The sequence below is a fragment of the Struthio camelus genome, chromosome W (assembly GCF_040807025.1).
Source record: "Struthio camelus isolate bStrCam1 chromosome W, bStrCam1.hap1, whole genome shotgun sequence".
NCBI classification, from domain to species: Eukaryota; Metazoa; Chordata; class Aves; order Struthioniformes; family Struthionidae; genus Struthio; species Struthio camelus.
Genome location: NC_090981.1, coordinates 49050697 through 49072401, shown reverse-complemented (window position 1 = coordinate 49072401; position 21705 = coordinate 49050697). Strand labels below are relative to the sequence as shown.

General features: G+C 40.7%; 1 protein-coding gene across 8 annotated transcripts in view; it reads left to right on the top strand.

Annotated features, from left to right (window-relative positions):
• The first annotated feature begins 14122 nt into the window (after positions 1–14122).
• LOC138064029 (vasculin) overlaps positions 14123–21705 on the top strand; it is a 34986-nt gene continuing 27403 nt past the window's right edge. Inside the window, exons 1-3 of one of the 8 annotated variants that reach the window (XM_068924640.1) lie at positions 14123–14269; positions 15347–16384; positions 17148–17215. The gene's annotated coding sequence lies outside the window, so the exon portion shown is untranslated. Of the gene's footprint in view, positions 14446–15346; positions 16385–17147; positions 17216–21705 lie in introns of all 8 variants that reach the window. The other 7 variants (XM_068924644.1, XM_068924643.1, XM_068924642.1 and 4 more) reach the window with 7 other exon arrangements.

Genomic DNA, 21705 nt, shown 5'->3' with positions numbered 1-21705 from the left:
GTACTCAAAACTTTAAAAGTAAGGAAGATGTAGTACTTTTTCCTGTGAGTGGTCTGGAATGCCACTACAGCCCGCTGTAGTGCCTCCTAGCCCTTCTCAGGGTCGTTCCCTGTAGATGCACCGGACCTAATGCATATCCCTGCTCCCCTGAGGTTTCAGCTGTGTTAAGTCAAAGTAGCTTCCCAGGAAGGTGGAATGTGTAACAAATACATGGATCTGTTAATCTAATCAACATAACAGCTTAGAAAGTCATGGCAGTAGGTAGGCCCCAATTCAGGGAAATATCTGCTTACTTCTGCACAGTTTGTCTCAATAGGAGTGCTCCCCTGACTTGGATATGTGATTAAATTTAATTCCTAACTTCCTGAACAGTTCAATTTACAATCTTAATAGTCTAGTCTTTCAACCATTTAATGCCATCATTTTTCAAGTTATATTGTGGGCAATTTTACAGAGAAATCTGTTAATTTGCTACTTTCAAATCTTTCATCAGATTTAGATCAAAGAGAATTTTTTATTATAATTCAAACCACATGGATAAAATAATATAAACTCTCAGCTTTACCACGGCATGTCATTAGGTGTGTTCCAGGGTTGTCATGTAAGCTATAGCAAGGATTCTTGAAACATTACAGTGCTCAGAATTGTAGTGGACAGGGGATTGCAGGACAGGAAAAAAAGAAACCGTACCAGTTCTGAAACTTGCCTGGTTCTAAATCATGTCAGGGATAAAAATCAGCATTTTCAATTTTTTTCTTTTCCCTAAGATTCAGTTTTACATTTGGAGATTGTAGCTGTACAGAAAAGCGTACAAATACTCGCAGATCCAAATACCTAGGAAAAAAAGGAACATGATGATGAAAACCTGGATTCTGAAAATTTGATCCTGTATCTGAGCACAGGCTGAATTTTGATACTAAAGTATCTAGTGCAGTTACATTCCATGTTGTTACAACGCATTTTACCTTACCGTGATTTTCACTGAGAACAGACCGAGGTAAAGAGTGCAAATGGTGGAGTTGCAGGGGTAAGGTGGAGTTGAAGGGGATAGAAATGGGCATAGGTGGTATCATCTCTTTCTCAATTAGCATTTTTGTCCACAAACAGGGGTAAGATTGGGGCACCTTCTTTAAGTTTAGCACGGAAACCAAATTACCACTTGGTTCACTGCAGTCTGGTACGGCGTCATCCGGAGGTTGCATGGGATCTCCTTTCAAATAAGGTAGCTCCGTACTTTCGCAGGTATACTCATGCGCTCCACCTGGTTCCTCTGAGCCGAAGATCAACGTGCAAGTGTTTTGTCCGTGTTATGGGGGCTCCAAATCAATGATGGCTGAACAAAATATGTGTGCATATGTATATATGTGTATATATATACACACACACATATATACACAGACACACAGAGTAAATTAAATAGGCATAGCAATGCAAATGTAGTTTTCTTTAGCTGCTGAGGCATGCACGAACATGTGAAGTTCTGTATTTAAATGAGTCTTTTCTCTTAAATTGGAATTGAAGAAGATGGGACACAGATCTAGCTAATGCATTCTTTCTGAAATAATGGAGGAAGATAAATTTTGTGTCTGTATTTTGACTATGTTTTATCATCGAAGTTACTCTCAGATCAATGCATATCAGAAAAGGAAAGAGCTGAAGTGAATTAAAAGGGAGGAATCTAGGTTTTTCTTTTTTTAAACCCAAACAATAATGCAGTGAAGCTGAAGAGTTACGGGTGAGGAGACACAAGATGAGTACAAAAGCTCTAGAAGAGAATCCCTGGAGATACCTAGCCTTTTTTTCCTCCTTTACATTAAAGAATGATAAAATTAAGTGTGCTAGAAATGCCTGCTGTTTTGCAGAAGTCTTTTTACTCTCTGTACTCCTGAGTATAGACTGTTGTGGGTACATCCAACATGTCTACACTACTGCTTCGGAGCATGCCATAACCCCGCTTGGTCTGTATGTGAGTGGCGTAACTGTTGTGATACTCCTCCTCTGCAGTCTGCACTCCTGCAGCAAACCCACTGCCGCAAGTTCTAGGTTAATGGCCTCAAACAGCCCATTTCCTTAGGCATAATGGGATTCCTCACAACAAAAAATAAAGCCTGTTTGTTCAGGAGATGGAAGTGGTCTTAGATCTTTACGCTGTATGTCTACGTGCACAGGGATGCTTCCTAGACATTAAAACCACCAAAAAGCACAGAACTGGTCACATTTCTGCTAGTGAAACCTCTGCTTCCTTCACAAACTGCCTGTTGCAACTGGCCCGTTGAACCCTGTAGTCCCTGAACCGCCCCGAAGGGGCAGGCTGGCATGAGCAGGGCACCAGGCATGCCGGCACCATCCTAACAGCATAATGCGAGGGGTGACCATGTGCCAACGCCGTTTACGTTCCTAGGGAAGCTGTAGCCGTATAGGACAGAGCCATCACAAACTTCCCCGCCTCCTTGAATTGTATCTATTCATCTTCCACATTGCTTCTATTAACGTGAAGATAGAGAATAGGTTGTAAAATACGCAAATCACCATCTCCCACAAATCTGTGCTCTTTGAGAGCTTAGAAATGGGAAGAAGGAAGGAGCCCATGTATGTGTTAGTGACATCACTTATTGCTCATCATATTGCTCAATGTTCAGATACCATGGTTTTGAGGACCATATTTGCCATAAAGACTAGCTGTACAAAGTAAATCATTTAATTCCCTAGCTATGTACAAAATAGGTTTTAATCCCCTAGATATGTCTATCTCCTTACACTCCTATGAACATGTTACTCATGTTCATGGGTAATACGACTTTCTGCAGCACCAGCCTCACTTGCATGTGGTATAATAAAGTCCAGACATTTTTTATTGGCCTTGCTTGCTTACCTCCCATGCCAATTTTTCAAAGGAAATACTTTTTCTCTTACCTCCTTCCCAATCCTTTAGGTATTCTGCTATTTTTATAAAAAAGGAAGTTTAATTTCTCCCTAAGGAACATGGAGAAAAAGTTTTAGCTGATTCATTTTTCATGTTATTACTAATAATATTTTAATTTAAATTTAATAATAGGTAAAGCAGCTTATTTTGAGTGAAGCTTCCCAATAGCCATTGGATTTACAGCAAGAGAAAGTTTCACCCGAACTTCCAGACAGACACAACACGTATATGTAATGACATCACTGGTCGTTATTGTATGTAAGAGATAGCATAATGTGTACATGCCAAAATATTGAATTTAGGATCAATTTTTATGTTATGTTTTGTGAATTTAAACAATTCCATTTGTATGTAAACATAAATAGTTGCAAACAAAAGCATGATTATTGTAGTAGGAGCTTACAGAGGCTGATTCGTCTGGCCAATTCACTGCCTCAGTTTCCCTTTACCGGAAAATGAAGCTTTGCCTTGAGCATCATACTCAGAATCGTCCTTAGTTGGAATCACAGTTTTTGTTTCACACTCAGGTCTGCTAATAGCCCGTAACTTGGCCAGTTTGCCTGTCCGCCTCCTTTGCGCGTTCCTTACAGGGCCCCTGCCTTGCGCTTCTGCCTCTCCCCGGACTCGAAAGCCTGCCCGGTCTTCCCCCAGCCTCGCAAGGGGGCTTCTCCTGCCACGGGCACCAGCTCCCGCCTGCCCCCGCTGCCGGCTCCTGCGCCCGCCAGCTCCAGCACGGCAGGGCGCCAGGCGGTGCCGGAGCTCGGAGCTCGGAGCTCGGGCTGGGCTGGGCTGTGCGCTCCTCCTGGTTTTATGGCCAAGTAGCTGGGATGATCCTGGCAAAACGGTGATGAACTCCATCCACCCTTAAAGGCCCGGGTTTCCCTAAGAGCGGCAGCTTACTTTGAGAAAACGGCTTTTTGCTTATCGTCGGTCAGCGCGACGTGTCTGCGTGCAGCGGTGCTGGTTTGTTTGTAATACAGCTGAAAACAACTGTTAGCCAACCATGCGTGGGGAAACAGATGACCAAGTGCTCATCTGTATGCCTTATTGCTGGGCAAAGAGCAGTGTAGGGGTTTTGTAATGAAAGGGTGTGTGTGTGATTGGAATGTAAACAATTAAGAGCATGACTAAAATCAGTTTCTCGTAAGTACAGTATTGTGCCTTGCTAATTTTCTTTTTATAGCATCTGCAGGTATGTGTCACAATATGTGATGGAAAAAATAGCATACTTTTCAGTGTGTCCCAGAATATTTTAAAGCACATGAATAATAACCATCATAATTTGAAAAATACTTGCAGGAAACTTACTTCTATCTAGTAAAGTAATGCTGTTAGCCGTTCTGGCAAAGTTAGTGTAGTATAATAGGATATCATGGTTTTGGAGGGAATGAGCAGGAGTATTTCCTAGGCAGGAAGCCCTGTACTTGTGTTTTGAGGGTATTTTCCCCAGTTCTTTTGAGCCAAGTTATAATGATTAGCAAGCTTATGAAAAGCGTCATCACTGTCTTTCAGAAAGTTCACCAAGACTCATAATTATTTGTATCCTGCAGATGTGGAGGCTGAGCCATTGTAAAGTTAAAAAACTCAAAGTCTAATGCAGGATCTCTGGTATAAGTGAAATTAAAGCAAGACAATGCTGATTTGAAGCTATTGCATCATCTTAATAGCCTGAAGTTTTTATCTCAGGGATTCCAAATTTTGAGTTATCTTCCACTTATTTGAAGAACACCCAAACACGAGGAGTTTTGAGCAGCAACATGCAAAAATGGCACTACAGAAGTGTCACCTGTGGTGGGCAGGTCTCCAATAGGAAAGAATCATATATCTAAATTACCAATTCTGAACAAGTAAGAGGGCCTTGGTAAATCTGTTCACTGGGACCGGTAAGAGAAGACAACATAGCTACAGCAAAAGAGCTCTGAGAAAATATTTCCTTTTTCTTGACCCTATTCCCAGCCTTTCGTATCATTAATTTCCTTATATTTCTTTTTTTTTTTTTTTTTTGCAGAATTTAAGATGACAACACCGTGCGACAGATACGGAGAAACCTCTGCAGCCTGTTTTTGTCCATGAAGGGAAAAATAAAAGAAGAAGAGTAGCTAAGTAAAAGGTAGATTTCACTCTTTTTAACCTTTTGCATTTAACCTTCTAGAATATTTGAGCTTTGCTGGGCATTTCAGCCTGGCTTAAATATGGAAGAAACTTTCTACTAGTCAGAAAACTTTCTCTTGCAAATACTTGTAGATAAATCTTATTTTGTTTATATGCAATGCAATTTTTTATCTCTAAGGTTGATTGGTAATAAAGATAAGGAATTGCAAAAGCTGACGCTACTGTATCAAGCTTGACAGCAATTCTTTCTTGGGTTCATGTCACAAAATGCAGAAGACCTTTGCATTGTAAATTGTATCCCACAGTGTATGGTATGCACAACAACATTGGCTTCTAGTGGTTCTAATACACAGATCTAAAAATGGCATAGGTTTAGGTGTCTTTTTTTTTTGTTGGTCAGGAGAGATTATACTGTTGATTAGACCAGTTAATATAGTTAAGAATAGATTGTTAGTCTTTTTGGCTTGCAATTCCTTCATCAGGTCTGTGCATATATAGAAATAACACTTAAGCTGGGTCAGTTTCCTAAAAGAAGCCTCTGTAATATCTACACATACTTTTACAAAACATGGCAATTTTTCTATTGACTGTGAACGAAACGTGCAGAAAACCCTTCCAAATACTGTATTGCTTGGGTGTGAAAAGTTTCTGAATGAATCTAGTTGTGAAAAATGGGAGAAATAAAATATTAAGTTGGCGTCAATTTAAATTTTGAAGAAAAGGGGATAGAACGAATAGATTTGACTGTGAAATAAACTTGCTTTAGAATATAAGATCTGATCATATTTAAGTATGTGCCAGATCCTATCATCATACTGGTCATCTGGCTTCCTTATTACAACATTAACATGCTCTCAATTCACAGGCTAGCTAGTTACATTTTAGGGGAAATAGAGGGATTTCATTTTGTTGAGGAAAGGACAGAGTAAAGATAAGTAGCTTATGAAAAATTATTAATTTAGTATCGTATGTTCAGTTTATAATCCCTTCAGCTGGCTTCTTTTCATTTAAATTATTCTTTATCATCAACAGTTATTATTTTGTCTTCTTTGTGAAATTTAAAGCAGGGAGTTAAGAGCACTTGCTCTTATTTCGCTTTCCTATGTGGAACGGAACAGAAATTGGATATATGTAGGACTTACTTGCCTTATTATTTTAGAGCTTTATGGCATGACTTTATCCTTCAACAGAATAAATATGTAGACAACACTCAGTAAGGACATATTCAGGGAATAGTTGCACGCTTTTAACCTCAGCTCATTAGCTGGATAACTTACGTAAAAGGAATACTGCTTAAGGTATAGATAAATCTTTACAAATAGTTTCATATAACCCCTGTTTTAAAATCACCCAGTGTTTCTGAGTCTTTTTGTTGGAGAAGGATGCTTTTACTATTGAAGGGGAAAAAAGTTACTAGTCAGGATATTTTTTATTACAATATGGGTGAAAAACTGGAAATGGAGAAGCTGTTCTTTTACAAACTTGACTCAGTCTTTTTAACCTTTATATTAGTATAACAAAACAATAGCTTTTGGGTTCTTCCCTTGGCTTTTTACTAGTGTCACAAAAATATTGATTCTTTCAGGTAGAAACAATTGTCGTCTTGAGAAAAAGAAATTTCAGTAATTTAAGCCAAATTTAGACTCCAGTGTCATTCAAAATAAATGCATAAGTGTTGCTTTGAAGTATGAATTCCTGTTACCTACAGCTTCATTTCAGCCTTTGCACAGAATGAATGCTGCTCCCATCAGAGTTGATGGTAATTTTAATACTAAAGTTCTTGAGAAATGAGTCAAGAAGCGGTTATGTTTCAGTTTTCAGGCATGATTGGCACTTGCCAGTTGTATTAAAGTTTAGTGGATGCTGAGATGCTCAGCGCTCTTGAAAAATCAAATAATTAGGAGTTATATATCCTATGGTGCAAGTGATAATGGTCATTTCCTTAATATAGTCATATCCCTTTGTCTTATTTATGTAGGTAGACCCTATACTGCATTGGGTCTACTGACCACTAGCAATTGGAGAAGTCATCTTACCTTCCTTTCCAAGAAGAGATAACAGTTATACATAGACAAACACAAATACTTTATACTAGTATTCCTTGTGTTACTCCCTGTTAGTGACTAGATGTTGCTAGGTACTTTTGTATAACTGTTGCATGCTTTTAATTTTGTTACTTAAAATGTTTCATTCTATGAACATGTAGCGGAAAGATAATTAGAATACTGAAATAAGGGCTGTTTATTTGAATTGTGTTTGTACTGAAGAATTCTCACTGTGTCTGGAATCCTGTTGTACAAATATTCCTCAGATGAGAACATAACATTAGACTTGTTTTTTATTTTTAATAATAGGTGGCCATTTTCTTTCTGTTTTTTAAGTATTGGGCTTATTGCATCAGAAGCATTCCGAATCAAATCTGTATTAATAAGGTTTTAAATCTGTTCTATCAAAAATTTGATGTTGTCTTTCTGCCTACTGTTTTGGTTCAGGCTAGTTGTATATTTGGCATACCGGCTCTTTAGTACCCAGTAAGTATTTTGTACCATCTTCATGGAGTGACACTTCAATGCTTAATGGTAAAGAATTAAATATTTCCTTATTTTTTCTTTACTATTTGCTAATTTAACCATTTGATTGTACAATTTAGTTGCATAAGTATCTTGTATCCTACACATAGAACAAATGAAAATCAAAGACATTTCAATTGCCTGTCAAAATACGTTTTGTAACTTTTGGCCTCGCACTTCTTCACGTAGTCAAAGTCATTATATATTTTTCATATTAAAATGAGCTCTAATACTTATATTACTATTAGTATTTGGTGGGAGTTAACATGTTTCTGGTTTTATTTCTTATAATTCACCATTTCCTGTACATTTTTATTTCATTGTATTTATTGAATGGTTCCATATAGTAGTATAGACAGTTCCTGAGTATGAGCTTATCTCAGAGTCTGCAGTCTGAGCTGAATGCAAATTTAACCTTAAAGTACATATTGACCCAGAATACTAAATTTGGACAGAAGTGCTAGAAGTGTTTAGTTCTTTTTTCTCCTCATCGTACTACACGGAAATGCTTCAGTCATTCAAGACCAGTAATTCTTATCTTTGTTCTTAAATCTCATCTGTTGCCTAAATTCCACATGATTTGCGCTTTGCTTACCTCATGGTTCACTAAAAGGACTTTTAGAAACACGCCTGGGCATCTGTGGCAAAAATTTTGGCCTACTCTTCCAAGTTCGCTTAGCAAAGGAAAACTGTTTATGAGGAGATGACATATTTTTTTCTACATTCATTTCCTCCATTCATTTTTCCGTTAAATTTAGATCACTTTAATGCTTTAATTTTAGTGCCTGCTATTAAATGTATATTGCTTCAGGCCAGTTGTGTGTTAGCATGGTGTACTATAACATTTGTGCACTGATGGCCTAAGATTTATTTTATATTCCAGTATGTTCCAATCTTTGTGAATACTTGTGATTTAGATGACACTGAGCCCTTTATCAGTTTTATCTCACTTAAATGCAGGTAACACCGCCCAGTTTCAACTTTTCACTAAACATTTTTCATGTGTAAGTGGTCAGTCATTGGGGCACAAGAGTGTGGAATTCATCTATATTCTAAATGGCAAAGCAACCTCGGATTTTTACATTCACCGAAGTAAAGCAGGTCAGAAATGCTAGTACTCTGACTAAACAGGATCTGGAATCCCGATTTATACTTTTACATTAAAAATGGAAACACTTGAAAATTCCAACTTAAGTCACTTTAGTTGTTTATATGTGCATTATTTTACATATTTTGTTTTCTGTAAATGATCAACAGTTTAGGTGCTGGCTTGTCATATTTGTCATCTTCTGTCGTAGTGCTTCTTTCTGAACTTTGCTGTTATCTGTAAACTCTCAGCTGTTCTGTGAAAATACTTTGAAATTTAGTCAACGATGTGTGTATTTTCTTTAAACTATAGTTCACCTTCTCGTCGAGTTATAAAGCTCGTGATCTTTAGAAGCTGATCCTGCAGCGTGCTTCCTGCAGCTGTGAGCAGGACTTCCCAGGTCAGGCACTCAGACATTGGCAGGGAGGTTCTGCCCTGCCCCTTTAGTACAGCACATTGCATTGGCAAATGCTTTTGGCAAAATCCTTGAAGGCAACCTGAGGCTCTCTTCTACCAAGCCTTTATGAACTTACTCCTCCAGGAAACAGCTTTTAATGATGTCTTCAGCTTCCCTTTTTTCAGACGGTATAAAATACCCGAGGAAGTAAGACTAAGAAATAAATGAAGAAGCACTGACCCTGTTCAGTTTCCCCAAGTGACGTGTTTTAGCTGACGACAGAGCAACACGAGAGTCTCTGGATCACGAAGGCAGGTGTAGCTAGAAAGTGAAGCTGATCAAAGTGCTGGCTTAGATAATTAGGAGACTTAGATACAGATACATAGGGAAAAGACCCGTAGGAGTCAATATATATTTTGCCTTAATCTCCACTTAATTTCAATTTTCACCAATGAAAAATAAGTCTAGTCCTGTCTACGTTCAAACAAATGGCAAAAATAAAAGAGGATGGAGTTCTACCCATGAGATGTTTGTCTTTTATACAGTGTCTGCCCAAAAATACCAGATTGCTAAAAACTAGAATGTGTCCATGAAACCCAGTCCTGTAGTGGCCCAGGCTGAATTTAGTAATGGTTTGTGCTCCCACACAAAGGCCAGTGTTTTACTGCAAGTCTAGTGGTGGTAGGTAAGGGCTAATTGCCAGACTGAACAGAAGCAGCTGGCATGCAGGAAAACGTCCACTTCTACTGGTTACACTACAGGGATCGTACCCTCCAGAGAAAGCGTGCAATACGTAGGTGTGCAAGGTAACATCTAAAACTACTACAGCAAGATTTCTTATAGTTCATCCATTTATAGATGATGTTAAATGTGATCATAGCATAGCATGATGTTAAATGTGATCTTGTTCACAGCTAAACCAGCTGTGAACATTATCCAACATTAAATATAAACAGCATCCAACATTAAATATAATGTTGGCTAGTTAAACTCAATGATTTTGACCAGCTAACAGCCTTCCAGATTAGCTTTGGGCTCACCAGAGGCAAAATCATGTTAAAATTCAAACTCTCTTATGTGACTCCACCAGTGTCCATTGGCTTTTATAAAAAAGAGTAAGGAGCTTACTTTTCATTTGGCAGATTCCTGTATATCCAGGTGGATCCTGGAAACCCATCATAGCCAAGGGCTAATGACAAGAAATCCCTGTACGAGGGCCCTGCTCTTCAGTGTTCCTCCCATGCCGCTTTTCCTTATATCTGACTTTAAAGTCCATGCCTGTGCAGACCTGAAACATATGAAAGGTAATTACTACAGCTGTGCAACTGAAGTAGGAAGAAACTTGATAATGTGACTAATAAGCAGCAAGATAACAGATTAAAAACATAACAGATATGTCCATAATATAATGGATTTGCACATATCTGAACCAGAGGGCTGAACACCCTAAGAAGTGTCCAAATGTAGAATGTAAAGAGAGATAAAGTGACTTAAACACATGGTGCTACTGAAGATAGTGGCTTCAGTATGTGGCCTAGCATACAAATAAAACAATTAATGAATTGAAAGATCATAACAAAAAAACAGTAGGAAAATGCATAATATGATGTATTAGGAAGTGATTACATGTATATGAAGGAGATACGTAGATTTGTGGCTGAATGGTCGGGCCCCTGTGTGTGCTTTTTGTCAGCAGCACGTGGTGTTATGCTTGCTACTTGCCATATTCCCCAAATAAAGAAATCTAGGTGACGTTTCTGGTATCAAGCTGAACTTTATGATTGGGCAAGGCTAAGAAAGTTGGTTCCTGGAAGAGATAAGATTTAGGAAGATTTTGGAGCAGCCAGTTGTGGCCAGAGGATGAGCAGATGCATCCTAATATGCCTACTGTGGGTGGGAGTTCATACGATATCTGTAATGCTAATAGTGAACAGTGGGATGGAGTGGCCTGCAGAAGAGGTAAATACTGGAAGCTGCAGTCGGTAAGTGACCAGGGAAGGATTCTTGGCATGTAAAATAAAATACTGGGTTCAAATTGTCTTTGCTTTCTGTATGTTTAGAGCGTTCCCATATGCGAAAGTATAATTGGCCTAAAGATTTTTCCTAGGCTCTCACCCTCCTCCGTTCTCTATATGCTTCTGAAGGTCCAGGTAGAGTTTGTGTGTCAGAAGACCAAGTAACATGTTTTACAACAAAAATTATCATAAATATTGCTTGACAAATTTAGCAGTCTGACAATCTCTCTGTCCTTCCTCTTGCTCCTTGTGACAGATGATGACTGTGTTTATACTAGGAACTCTTTATCAGTGTAGGAATATATATGCTCTCTGTCAGTATAGAATAATCATTTCCACATAAGCAGAACAGCCTGTATTGGTAAAAGCACTGTTTTGCAGGTATAAACGCTGGGTATATTAGGAGAATCTGCTGGTGTAGCTATGCTATGCATGGCAGGCACCAAATTCACATTGCTACGCCAGTTCCTTTAAACAAATCTTGACACACTAAGAATGGTCCTGTTGACTTTGCTGGTACTACTTGAACCCTCACAGCATGTGACCTAAGTGTGCTAAAATAGGAGAATTCGGATTTGAAATCAGTATGAGTTTTACCACTGAACTCAGTAAGGCAAGGACTTCACCTCAGCTGTTTGGAGAGTCAAAGTTGTGTTTTCTCTGAAGTGGAAATGCCATTATACACTCTTTCATGAAACAATTAAAGAGATATGAATCAAACCTATTTCCATTACTACCTTAAAGTAATTTCCCCAGTGACTGACTATCACAGCTCTTTTTGCGGTTATCATTATTAATATTGATGTGGTTATTGTCACAGAAAGGAAGTAGAAGGATCATGCGTGAAGCAACACAAACGGTAGCCTGTAAGGGGGATTGATGTGGATGAACTGGGTAGTATCCTGCTACATACTATATCTATTTTGATATCCACAATGTATGATGTATTACAAAGCCAGAAGATGCTCAAAATAGCTGGCCAGAGTTGAAAGATCATTTCAGATCGTTAAGATTGCCTTAAGTGTGTGCTGTCAGGGTAGACTGAAGATTCTGCTCTTTTGACTCTATATACTTTATTTTCATGTTGCTTTGGGTTCACCTCTTATCCCATTTTCTCTAAATGTTATTAACCGTTATATTTTAGGAGTTATATGTATCTGTGGATCCTCTATAGGCTCCTTTTGGTTAGAGCTTTCTCTATTATATATGTCTGAAGCACTTAGCACAGTGTGTCCCAGAGTCCTGAGATGTTTCTCATGACTTTTTGTGATTGGAAAAACCCATTAGCTCCTAGGTCCTACTGCAACATATGTCTGATGTGAGAGTCTTAAATGCATCAACATGCGGGTTATGAATTACTATTTTGGAAAGTATTTTAATGATGAAACTGGAAAGTGGGGACGGTTTCGGTACTAGTGGCCCTAGTGGCCACATGCAGATCCATCAGACTTGCCTCTACTGCTAGTGCTGAGGTTCACAGCCCGCTTGTCAGGTGCTACCCTCCACCTCCTGCCTGTGCTTTCAGGCTTGACAACAGACCAGGAAAGTGTCTGAGCAGCAAGGTGCATTCTCCTTGACCGGACTTGGAAAGCTTTTGCAGCACAGGACAATGGAAATAGAAGACCATACAATTTAAAAGGTGGGGTAGAGCAATAAGGTTGCAATACAGTCAAGATTGTGATGGCCACCCCCAAAAATACCATTCCTGTAGAGTATTTAGAAATTTAACAGAGTTGGGGTTGACTACTCAGAATTGGCCAGAAAACAAATGAGACTGTAGAACTTCCTGAGGTTTTCTCAAGTTTTTTTTTTTTTAAATATAATGCTTGTGCACTTTTCTGCTCTCTAATTTTCTCAGCTGTTAATTCTTGTTTTCTAATAACTTTATCAAATGATAAAAATTGATTGAGAGCGTATACACCTTCAAAATACATTTAAAACCCTGTTATTCAGCAGGACTCAGAAGACTTTTGTAAAATCAGCCCATAATTTAAGTACCCACAATAGTTTAAATCTCATAAAGGAAAGTGCCAATAAAAGAAAATATAGAATCAAATGCAAGCTATAAAAATACTTGCCAGTATCCTAATGGTGTTTAAACATAATATTGTGTATTTAATTTTTCATGTAATTAATTGCAAAATAATTTGACTTGCAATGGAAATGAGATTTCGAAATTGCAACAAGCTAACTCGGGCATTTAGTTACCAGCCTTGCCAAGGGCTGCACAATGCATTATGTTTCTTCCAAAAAGGCACAAATAGAATAACTGCAACTGGGTGAAACATATTTTCGCTACATTTGTAAGTTTAAGCTCCTTTTAATGAAACTACTGTTTCATTCTTTTTTAAAAAAGGTGGTTATAGCCTCTTTTTCTCTTACTCCCTTAAAATCCAGTTAGTGCAGTGATTTAATTCTGCTGCATTTGTTAGCTCCGGTTACATATTTCTGCCAGGCCTTGCTTAATTTTGCCAAAACGAGCATGACCTCCGTGTCTCTGATCTGCTTCCAGACACGGCACCAGGGCGCTGCGCTTCTGCCAGCCAGCCGCGCGTTTGGCTCGCCGAAGCCGGCGGGACGCTGCGGGCAGACGCAGTCAGCGCCGGCGGCGCGGGGCCGCGCTCGCTGCCCGCCCCCGCGGCCGTGGCTCCGAGCCGGCAAGGCGGCTGCTCGCCACCCTCCGGCGCGGCGCCGGCGGCCTCGCGGGCGCCCCTGCAGCGCGCTCCCGACAGGCGGCTCCGGGTACGCGGCAACAGCCAGCGCCGCGGCGCGGGGGCGGGCGGGCGGGCGAGCGAGCGAGCAGACGCTCCGGGAGGGGCGCGGCGCCGCCACACGGTTAATTACGGCCGAGTCGCTCCCGCGGCGGGGAGTCCCCGCGGGCGGGGCCGCTGCAGCCGGGCCGGCGCGTGCGCGCGCTGGGGATTCCCACTCCGCCTAGCTCAGAACGTTCGGGATTGTTCCCGTGACGTCACAGCAGGGGGGCTCCCCGCCGGCGGGAGCGAGGGGGGCCTGGAAACTCCTCCTCGGCGCGGCCGGGGTCCCTGGAAACCCCGCCCCTGGCTGGCGGCGGGGTCCCGCGGCGCCGCGGCTCTCGCGAGGTTTGGGCGCGCAGAGCATTGCGGCTCGGAGCGGCGCCATTTTGGGAGCGAGGCGAGCGGTGTGTGTGTGAGTGCGGTGGGGGGGGGTGCGTGCGCGCGCGCGTGTGCGGGGCGGAGCGGAGCGCGGCGCAGCGCAGCGGAGCAGAGCAGCGCAGCGGAGCAGCGCTCTCGCGCTCGGGACCCTCCGCCTCTTTCGGGGGAGACACGGCCGCCGGGCCCGGCGCCAGCCCGCCCGCCCGCCAGGTACGGCCTGGCGGCGGCGGCCCCGGGGGCAGCAGCGCGGCGGGGCCGCGGCCGGGGCCGTGCGGCGGGGGCCGGCCGGCGTGCGGGCGCGGGGCCGCCGCGGGGGCTGCCTCCCGCGGGCGCCGAGCGGGAGCCACCGCCGGGTGCGGGCCTGGGCCCAGCGGGCGGCGGCCGCGGAGAGGGCGCGGGGGCGGCGGGTGCCGGGCGGGCGGACAGCGCGGGCGGGCCGCGGGGGAGCCTCGCCGGGCCGCGCCGCATCTCGGCAACAAAAGGCGCCGTCGGGGTGTTGGGGGGGGCCGAGCTGGGCAGCTGCGTGCGCGGCCTCAGACACTTTGAAAACAAACGCGGCCGAGGTCGGCAGGCTGCTGCCGGCGGGAGCCGCCTGCGCTTGTCAGCGCCGCTCGGCTCGGCGGCCCCCCCGGCCCCCCGACAGGGTGCCCAAGGGATTCCCCGGGCAGATCTTTACCGTTCGGGACTTTGTTTTTTGTTGGTGTTTGTTTTGCGCTTTGATTGGGTGCTCCCAATCCAGAGCAGTGGCTTCCTCTTTTGGTGCCTTTCTGTAGCCTGTTTCCCCCCCCCCCCCCTTTTTTTTTTTTTCTTCAAGAAAAAACAAGCTTCTTCCTTTTTGGTTGGTTTTTGCCTCTTAGAATTTGGAAGAGATGCCTATTTGTGGGACAGGAGAACCTTTTCGCTGTTATACTGTATTCCTGTATTCTCTAATGAACACTCGTTACTTCTTTCTGCAGCATGTGAATGAAGGTTTAGCTGATGTTTCTGTATTCTGTTTGGTGACCTGATTGCACGTGTATCACCTTTGTTAAGGTTCAGATTTATGTGCTTGTCTAATGTCAATTCAGATTTCAGAGGGCAAAACTGATTGTTCTGGTTCTCTTTCCCATAGGCAGTTTGGATTACAAAGAGAGTTCTGGATATTTGGGGCCTTTTGCTTCAGCTGATAAGGGGGGAAAGTTGAAGACTGACCTACCGCTTCATTTGAAAGGGGAGAAATATCAAACACTGACCTGGAATTGTTTGTCCAAGTACTTCCTCCTGAAAACTCTTCTGAAACAATTAATAGACAACTGAGAAGTGAATTTGAAGTTTGAAGACTTGAGCTTTCTCAAGAAAAGAAGTGCAGAACGGCTCACCCTTGGACACTTTTGTGCACATGACATGGATACATGGCTAAATCTATCAAGTTCTGAATACTTCTGCTGTCAAAGTCAAGTGCTTTTTTGCCTTTAGTTAGTTTTCTCTTCCAAGTCAAGTTCTGTTTGAGTCATAGGCATAGCTAGTTTTGTTAACTGCCTCCAGGTTAAAAGCAGCCTGAGTCACTGAGACGTGGTTGAGAAGTTTCATGGCAGATATTTTTACTCTTTATTTCTTAGATTTTCTGACATAGCCTTTTCTCATTTTACAATGAAACCTGTTTTCTAAATGAAGAGTCTAATAGAAAATTGTTTATCATTCTTTCTTTTATATTTTATTTAATATTTTTGTTGAAAAATGTTGCTACCAGTAAGCAACATGGTGGTATCCAGATAGCTGTTGTTTACAGATGCCTCTGTTATCTGAAGCTAGGCAATGTTCCTCAGTTCAGATGTGAAATTTGGATTTTCAGCTTTACTATTTGTGGCGTAAAAAGTATATTTATTTCACCTGGAGTTGATGCTTCTTATAGTGATATTTACATGGAATAAAGAAGAGAAGAAACTTTGAGAGAAGAAAGAAGCTTAAGTCAGAGACTTGGCAATTTTGGAGATAGCTTTGTGGAATCTATAAGCAGGAAGGATGGGTAGCTGATTCTGTGAGGGGAAATCTATGTCAAGCAGCTACGGATGTAGTATCAGCAAGAACTTGGGATATTATCTCAAGGAAAACAAACTGGAAAAATATAAATCACAGAGAACTAACACCTTGTGCAGGCTTCTTGGATTAGGTAAGTATTGTAGTGTTCATAAGTCAATTTACGCTTGAGCAAACATTTTATCAGTAGAATGATGAAAAAGAAGATGCTGTTTTTCTCGAGAACCTTGAAAAGAGTTAACAGAATCTAATTTTTATTTGCAGTGTTTAATAATTAGGGGGATGAATGTCTTTAAGAAATGGGAGCATATATAACAGAAGAGAGTGCATAAGTAGGAGTGATTTTTGGGGGGCAGGAAGGGAACTAAAAAAAATGTATTTCTAGACTGAATCCCCAGGTAACTTATTTTCTCTGTGCTGATATTGTAATCTCCAAGAATGATTTGTTGTACTCCTTGAAAAATTCTGTTGAATGGCATATGCTTCTTACATTAGACGTTTTTGCAGCATTAAGGTCTAAACTTCGTGTGACTTTCTTCCTCCTACACTAATGGGGCCTAAATATTCATTACCAAAAACTTGTTTTCTGCATATGCAAACTTTTTTTTAATGGTTTGATGTTTTAAGGTTGTATTCAGAGTAATTTCCTATCCTGTGATAGGAACGAATAGGAATCTGGTTTGAAACTGCAGCATAATCCAAAACAAAAAAACCCACAAAACTGTTTCAGAGAGTTCAAGTACCAGCAGACTGGTTAATAACAACATGTAAAGTTGGTTAGTCATTAGAAGGATTGCTGTTTTTCCCCCAACTTTCTTCCCAAGTGGGGGATGGTTTCTGAAGCTAGATATAGTTAAAATACTGAAATAAATGCATTTACAATAATTTCTCTGCAGGTTTGCTTTCAGCTGAATTGCTACTTCCTCAAAGAAAATTAAGATGGACAGAACAACTTAATTCAAAAGTCAGTGGTATTTTTACTAAATTCTCTCCTCCCCCATTATTCATAAAGCTTTAAATAATTAAAGCATTACTGGATAGACTGTAGTCTGAGTGTCTGATAAAGGTGACACAAATGCCTTAGTAGCCACCTTTTCTTAAAGTTTTTCAGAGCTTCAGCAGTACTAAGCTATCAGTAATATTGAGCTAATAAAAACAGCTGGATCTCTCTAAGGACACTACAAAGATATTTGGGAACGTGTCTTGTGTTAAAGCCTAGTAGAAAAGTAATTTTAAGCAGGAGAAACTGGGTCTAGAGATTACTATGGTGTTTTTTACCCCTGTAGCTTATTTTGACCACAAGTGAAAGACTTGCATTTAAATCAATATTTTAAATAAATTATTAGGATCACTGACGTAATTCTATTGTTAATTGTCTTATCAGTATCTAAAAGTTGATCTAGCTTCAGTATTTTGGTTTCTTTGAATGGCTTTGCTGTTTTGTTGCTTTAACTTATGTTTTAATTTTGCTATTTGGAAAACATGAAAACTGTGGAACATAGAGGAGTCTGTTTCTGTATTCTCGTGTGGCTGTGGCTTGGGGTTCTCCTACACTGAGTCTCTTAGTGTGGCTGGGAATTGACTGCTTAGACTGGATGAACTGAGCCTCATGTAGAATAAGCAAACCAAAAGAGAGGAATTATCTTCCTCCTCCTTTTAGTTGGAGTAGCTTGTGTTTTACTTCAAACCATTTGGTAAATGGAAAAAATACAAGTATCTTGTTAAAATTTGTCTATTGCATGCCCATAACATAGCAATACAAGTGCCTTTTAACTCCTAGAAAAAGTGATACTTTACTTTTCTTTTTCCAAGCTATTAACTTTTAGTGGTATGAGAAAATTACACCCTTGACAAGGAGTTTTCACTGAAATCAGGGAGCTGCATTCCCCGCTCTGTGGAACACTTACTGTTTAGAGTGACTTCTTTCTCTGGATTCTGTTTCTCTTCTTGATGTGTTGAAGAATTTGCCTTTTAGTCTTGTTAAAGTAACTCTTCTGTTATGTGTTTCTGGCTGCTGGTAGGAGAATATTCCCTGCTGTGCACCCCCCCCCCCCCCCCGGTGTTTTCACTTCAGAAATGTAGTTCTGATTTGTATAGGTGAGTATTTGACAGAGTCAGGGTGTGCTTTACTGCTGTGTTTGTGTACCCTGAGCAAAATTCATAGTATTGGGTGAGGCCCATTGAGGAGAAAATGCTTAGCATGCTGGTCCACTTTAATACCTTCTTTAGGTTTTTACTTGTATAGTGCTGACAGTCTGCAAAGTGGTTTGCAAACAAGTATGAAGATAAGATTCTTGTCCCAGAGAGCTTATATTTAAGCTTTGTTGTAAACGTAGCTTTTGTACTGGAATAGTGTCAGCAACTTGACTCTTTTACTGATACAGTTATTCTGGTACGTTTGTATTGTAAAGGTGAACTAAATGTTGTAGGTTGCTCTGTTGTAAGAATGAACTACACTGTTGGAAGCTTTTAAGTGTAAGCAGAGTTTAAACTTGCAACAAAGCTCAGGTGGAATTAAATCTATAAAATGATGTAGAGAAACTGCAGCTATTTGGGTTTGTTAGTACTTTATAAACTAATATACTTTAGTTCCCCCCCCCCCCCCCCCCCCCGCTGTGAGTTTCCTCTGCTGAAACTGCATGGATAAAAGTTTGACAGTGTTGGCCCATGAAGGACTTCTGAAGTATTTATTCTTTACGCTTAAAAGACAAAGGAGCCAAGTTTTGCTCTATAGAGAATTATTCGCAGACCTTATTTAAAACCAAACTTGAATGAGATTTGGCATGTTTTTATTACTGTCTGTTTTTGTGCAGTAGTATTACAGAGGAAGTGATAAGCCGTATGTAGAGGGGAGAAATATGGTGCCATCAGCTAAATCAATTCTGTGCCTGCTTTGGGTAAACATACTCTGGGAAACAGTTGAAATTGTCCTTCTGTGTTATACCCTTGGTACATGTCAAAACTACCACCTTTTTCATGCTTTTTCTTCAGATTCCTTGTGAAGACTCCAAAGCGCAGAAGCATTCCCAGTGACTTTGTTATATAATGTATGCTGAACTAAGTGGTAATTTTATTGCACTAATGCTTCAGCTTTTGGACTTTGAACCTTGCAGAGGGCAAGAAATCGGTATACGTCAAGCTTCCTACGATGTGGTACCGCAAGTGTAGGATTTCAAGCAGAAGCAGTTGCTGTTAAAAGGTGTTTTGATTTCTGTGACGGTAATATATTTGATTCACAGAAGTGTCCTAATCGGTGTTGCTCATAGACCATATTTTAACCATGTATATACTAAAGTGAACCATATGATAAAGAGCAGGGACGTGTTTGGGATTTTCAGAACACGAATGTCTTACAAAATATGCTGACATTCTAGATCCTTATACAAGACAAAGGTAGTGCTCTTCAGTTGAGTCATCCTCTCCTCAGGTACTTGAGTGCTAGGTAGAAACACAATTTTTTTTCTTTTCACTAGGAAATTAGGTTTGAGGGCTGTGTCTGTACCAGAGAATGTGTTGATTTAAATGATGGAAAAATTGACTAATGTAGTTTGACTCCGTATATTCCTCATTTCTCAACATGACATATGACTTTAGAAAGTGTTCAGATAGTTCTGACAGAGTACATCCTCCCACCCCGGTGGTCTGCAGGTAACCTTAGTTCTCATGCATTTTTTAGATGAGGCAAGAGGTAGGAAAAAAAAGAGTGGATTTTTTTTTATTCTTCCTCATTGTGTGCCCAAATTTGTGTCAAAACAGTTCTGTGATGGATGGTGGGTACAGTGAAACTAAAACTGCAGATTTTAGTTGGTCTACAGTAGCGCAATTGAGAGGGAAGGGGCTTAGGCTGAACTGTTAAACTTATTTTTAATGTCTGTTGAGCCTGTGGGGGAGAGAATGTTGAAGGATTCAACTCCTTTTCACTTTACTGGAGATGAATTGTTGACAATGCGTTTTTGAGAACCAGAGAACTTGAGAGAATTATCATATGCAAGCTTCACCTTACTTATAAATTTGCTCATGTCTGTAGGCCCTCTTATATATTGTAACGGGAGTTGGGGGGCACCCATATGTTGCTGTCAGAGGTTAACTGTACAGACTTAAGTTTATTCTATTGTTGGGGGTGTGGCTGTGCGTTTACATGGAGAAAAGATTAAGGAAATAATCTTCAGTTGAAATAGTTATTATGCTTTTGCAGAAGTCTTTGACTGGTAGAAACAGTGTTTTGAGTTGGAAAAACTCTGCAAAGTTTGTGTTTGGACAGCAAAATAACTTGAAATTGGCTTATTTGCTGTGTTCAAACTGAACAAATGACAGAGCAAGCAAGGTCTCTAATAAGCCATGCCTTTAAAAAGGGAATACAAATTGAAACGTACAAGGTCTTAGACCAGAAATATTGTTTAAAACAAACTTTTCTTTAAATTAGTGCGGCTCTTGACTAGAGATAATGGGGCACATCACATCACAGAAGAAACTTGATGTTTAAGGTGAAATATCTTCTGCAACAGAAGGAAAAACTTTTGCAGAAGTAGACTATTTTAATTGTCCCCTTAAAGAAAAATCCTGAACGTTTCAGTTCGTATAGAAGAGAGGCTGTGCAGTCTGATGGTTGGGACTTGAGCATATAGTATCTTTGGGTAGTTAAGAGCAAAATTTTGTAGTTGTCGTACTGGCTAATGCTAGATCAGGTGAAGCAAGTTTTTGAAGCTGGCCCAAGATGGGACAGCTGTAGGGTCTGCAGCTTGGTTGTTCAAGAGTTGCTCTGTTTTAGTGAGAATTTTCCCTGATGGTGATATTTTTCCAGAAAACTTTTGACCTTGGCAAATAGCTTTCTCTGTAGTTGTTGTGAAATGCAGTACAATCAGTTTTTGATGTACCTTTGATAGTGAATATTCTGTTCCGATTCCCTTATAGAAAACAGTGTCCGATTCCCTTATAGAAAACAGTGTCCGATTCCCTTATAGAAAACAGTGTCCGATTCCCTTATAGAAAACAGTGTCCGATTCCCTTATAGAAAACAGTGTCCGATTCCCTTATAGAAAACAGTGTCCGATTCCCTTATAGAAAACAGTGTCCCTTCCTTCCCTTTTAGATCCTCAATTTTTTCTAAAATGTCATATGGACTTGGTTATTGGGCCCCTCTAAATTTTGCATATGCTTGGTTTGTCTTTGAATAAGAAGAATTTGAAATACTTACTGTAGTTCATAACCAAGGAGACAGAACAGCAGCAAGAGCAGGGGCAGACTAGAGCCACTGAATAATGTGTAACTTTGTATTTTTCATCTAGTGTGTGATAACCATGTTGTAGTGTGTTGTAGAGTGTAATGCAAGATGCTGATGGCTTACAACCTTCTTTTGCCCCATTTACAAATACTATGCTAAAAATCAGGTAACAGGTGAGGGTGGGTTATCAAAGGAGCTTGCAGCGGAGGGGTGGAGTTAAGGTTCCCATGCAT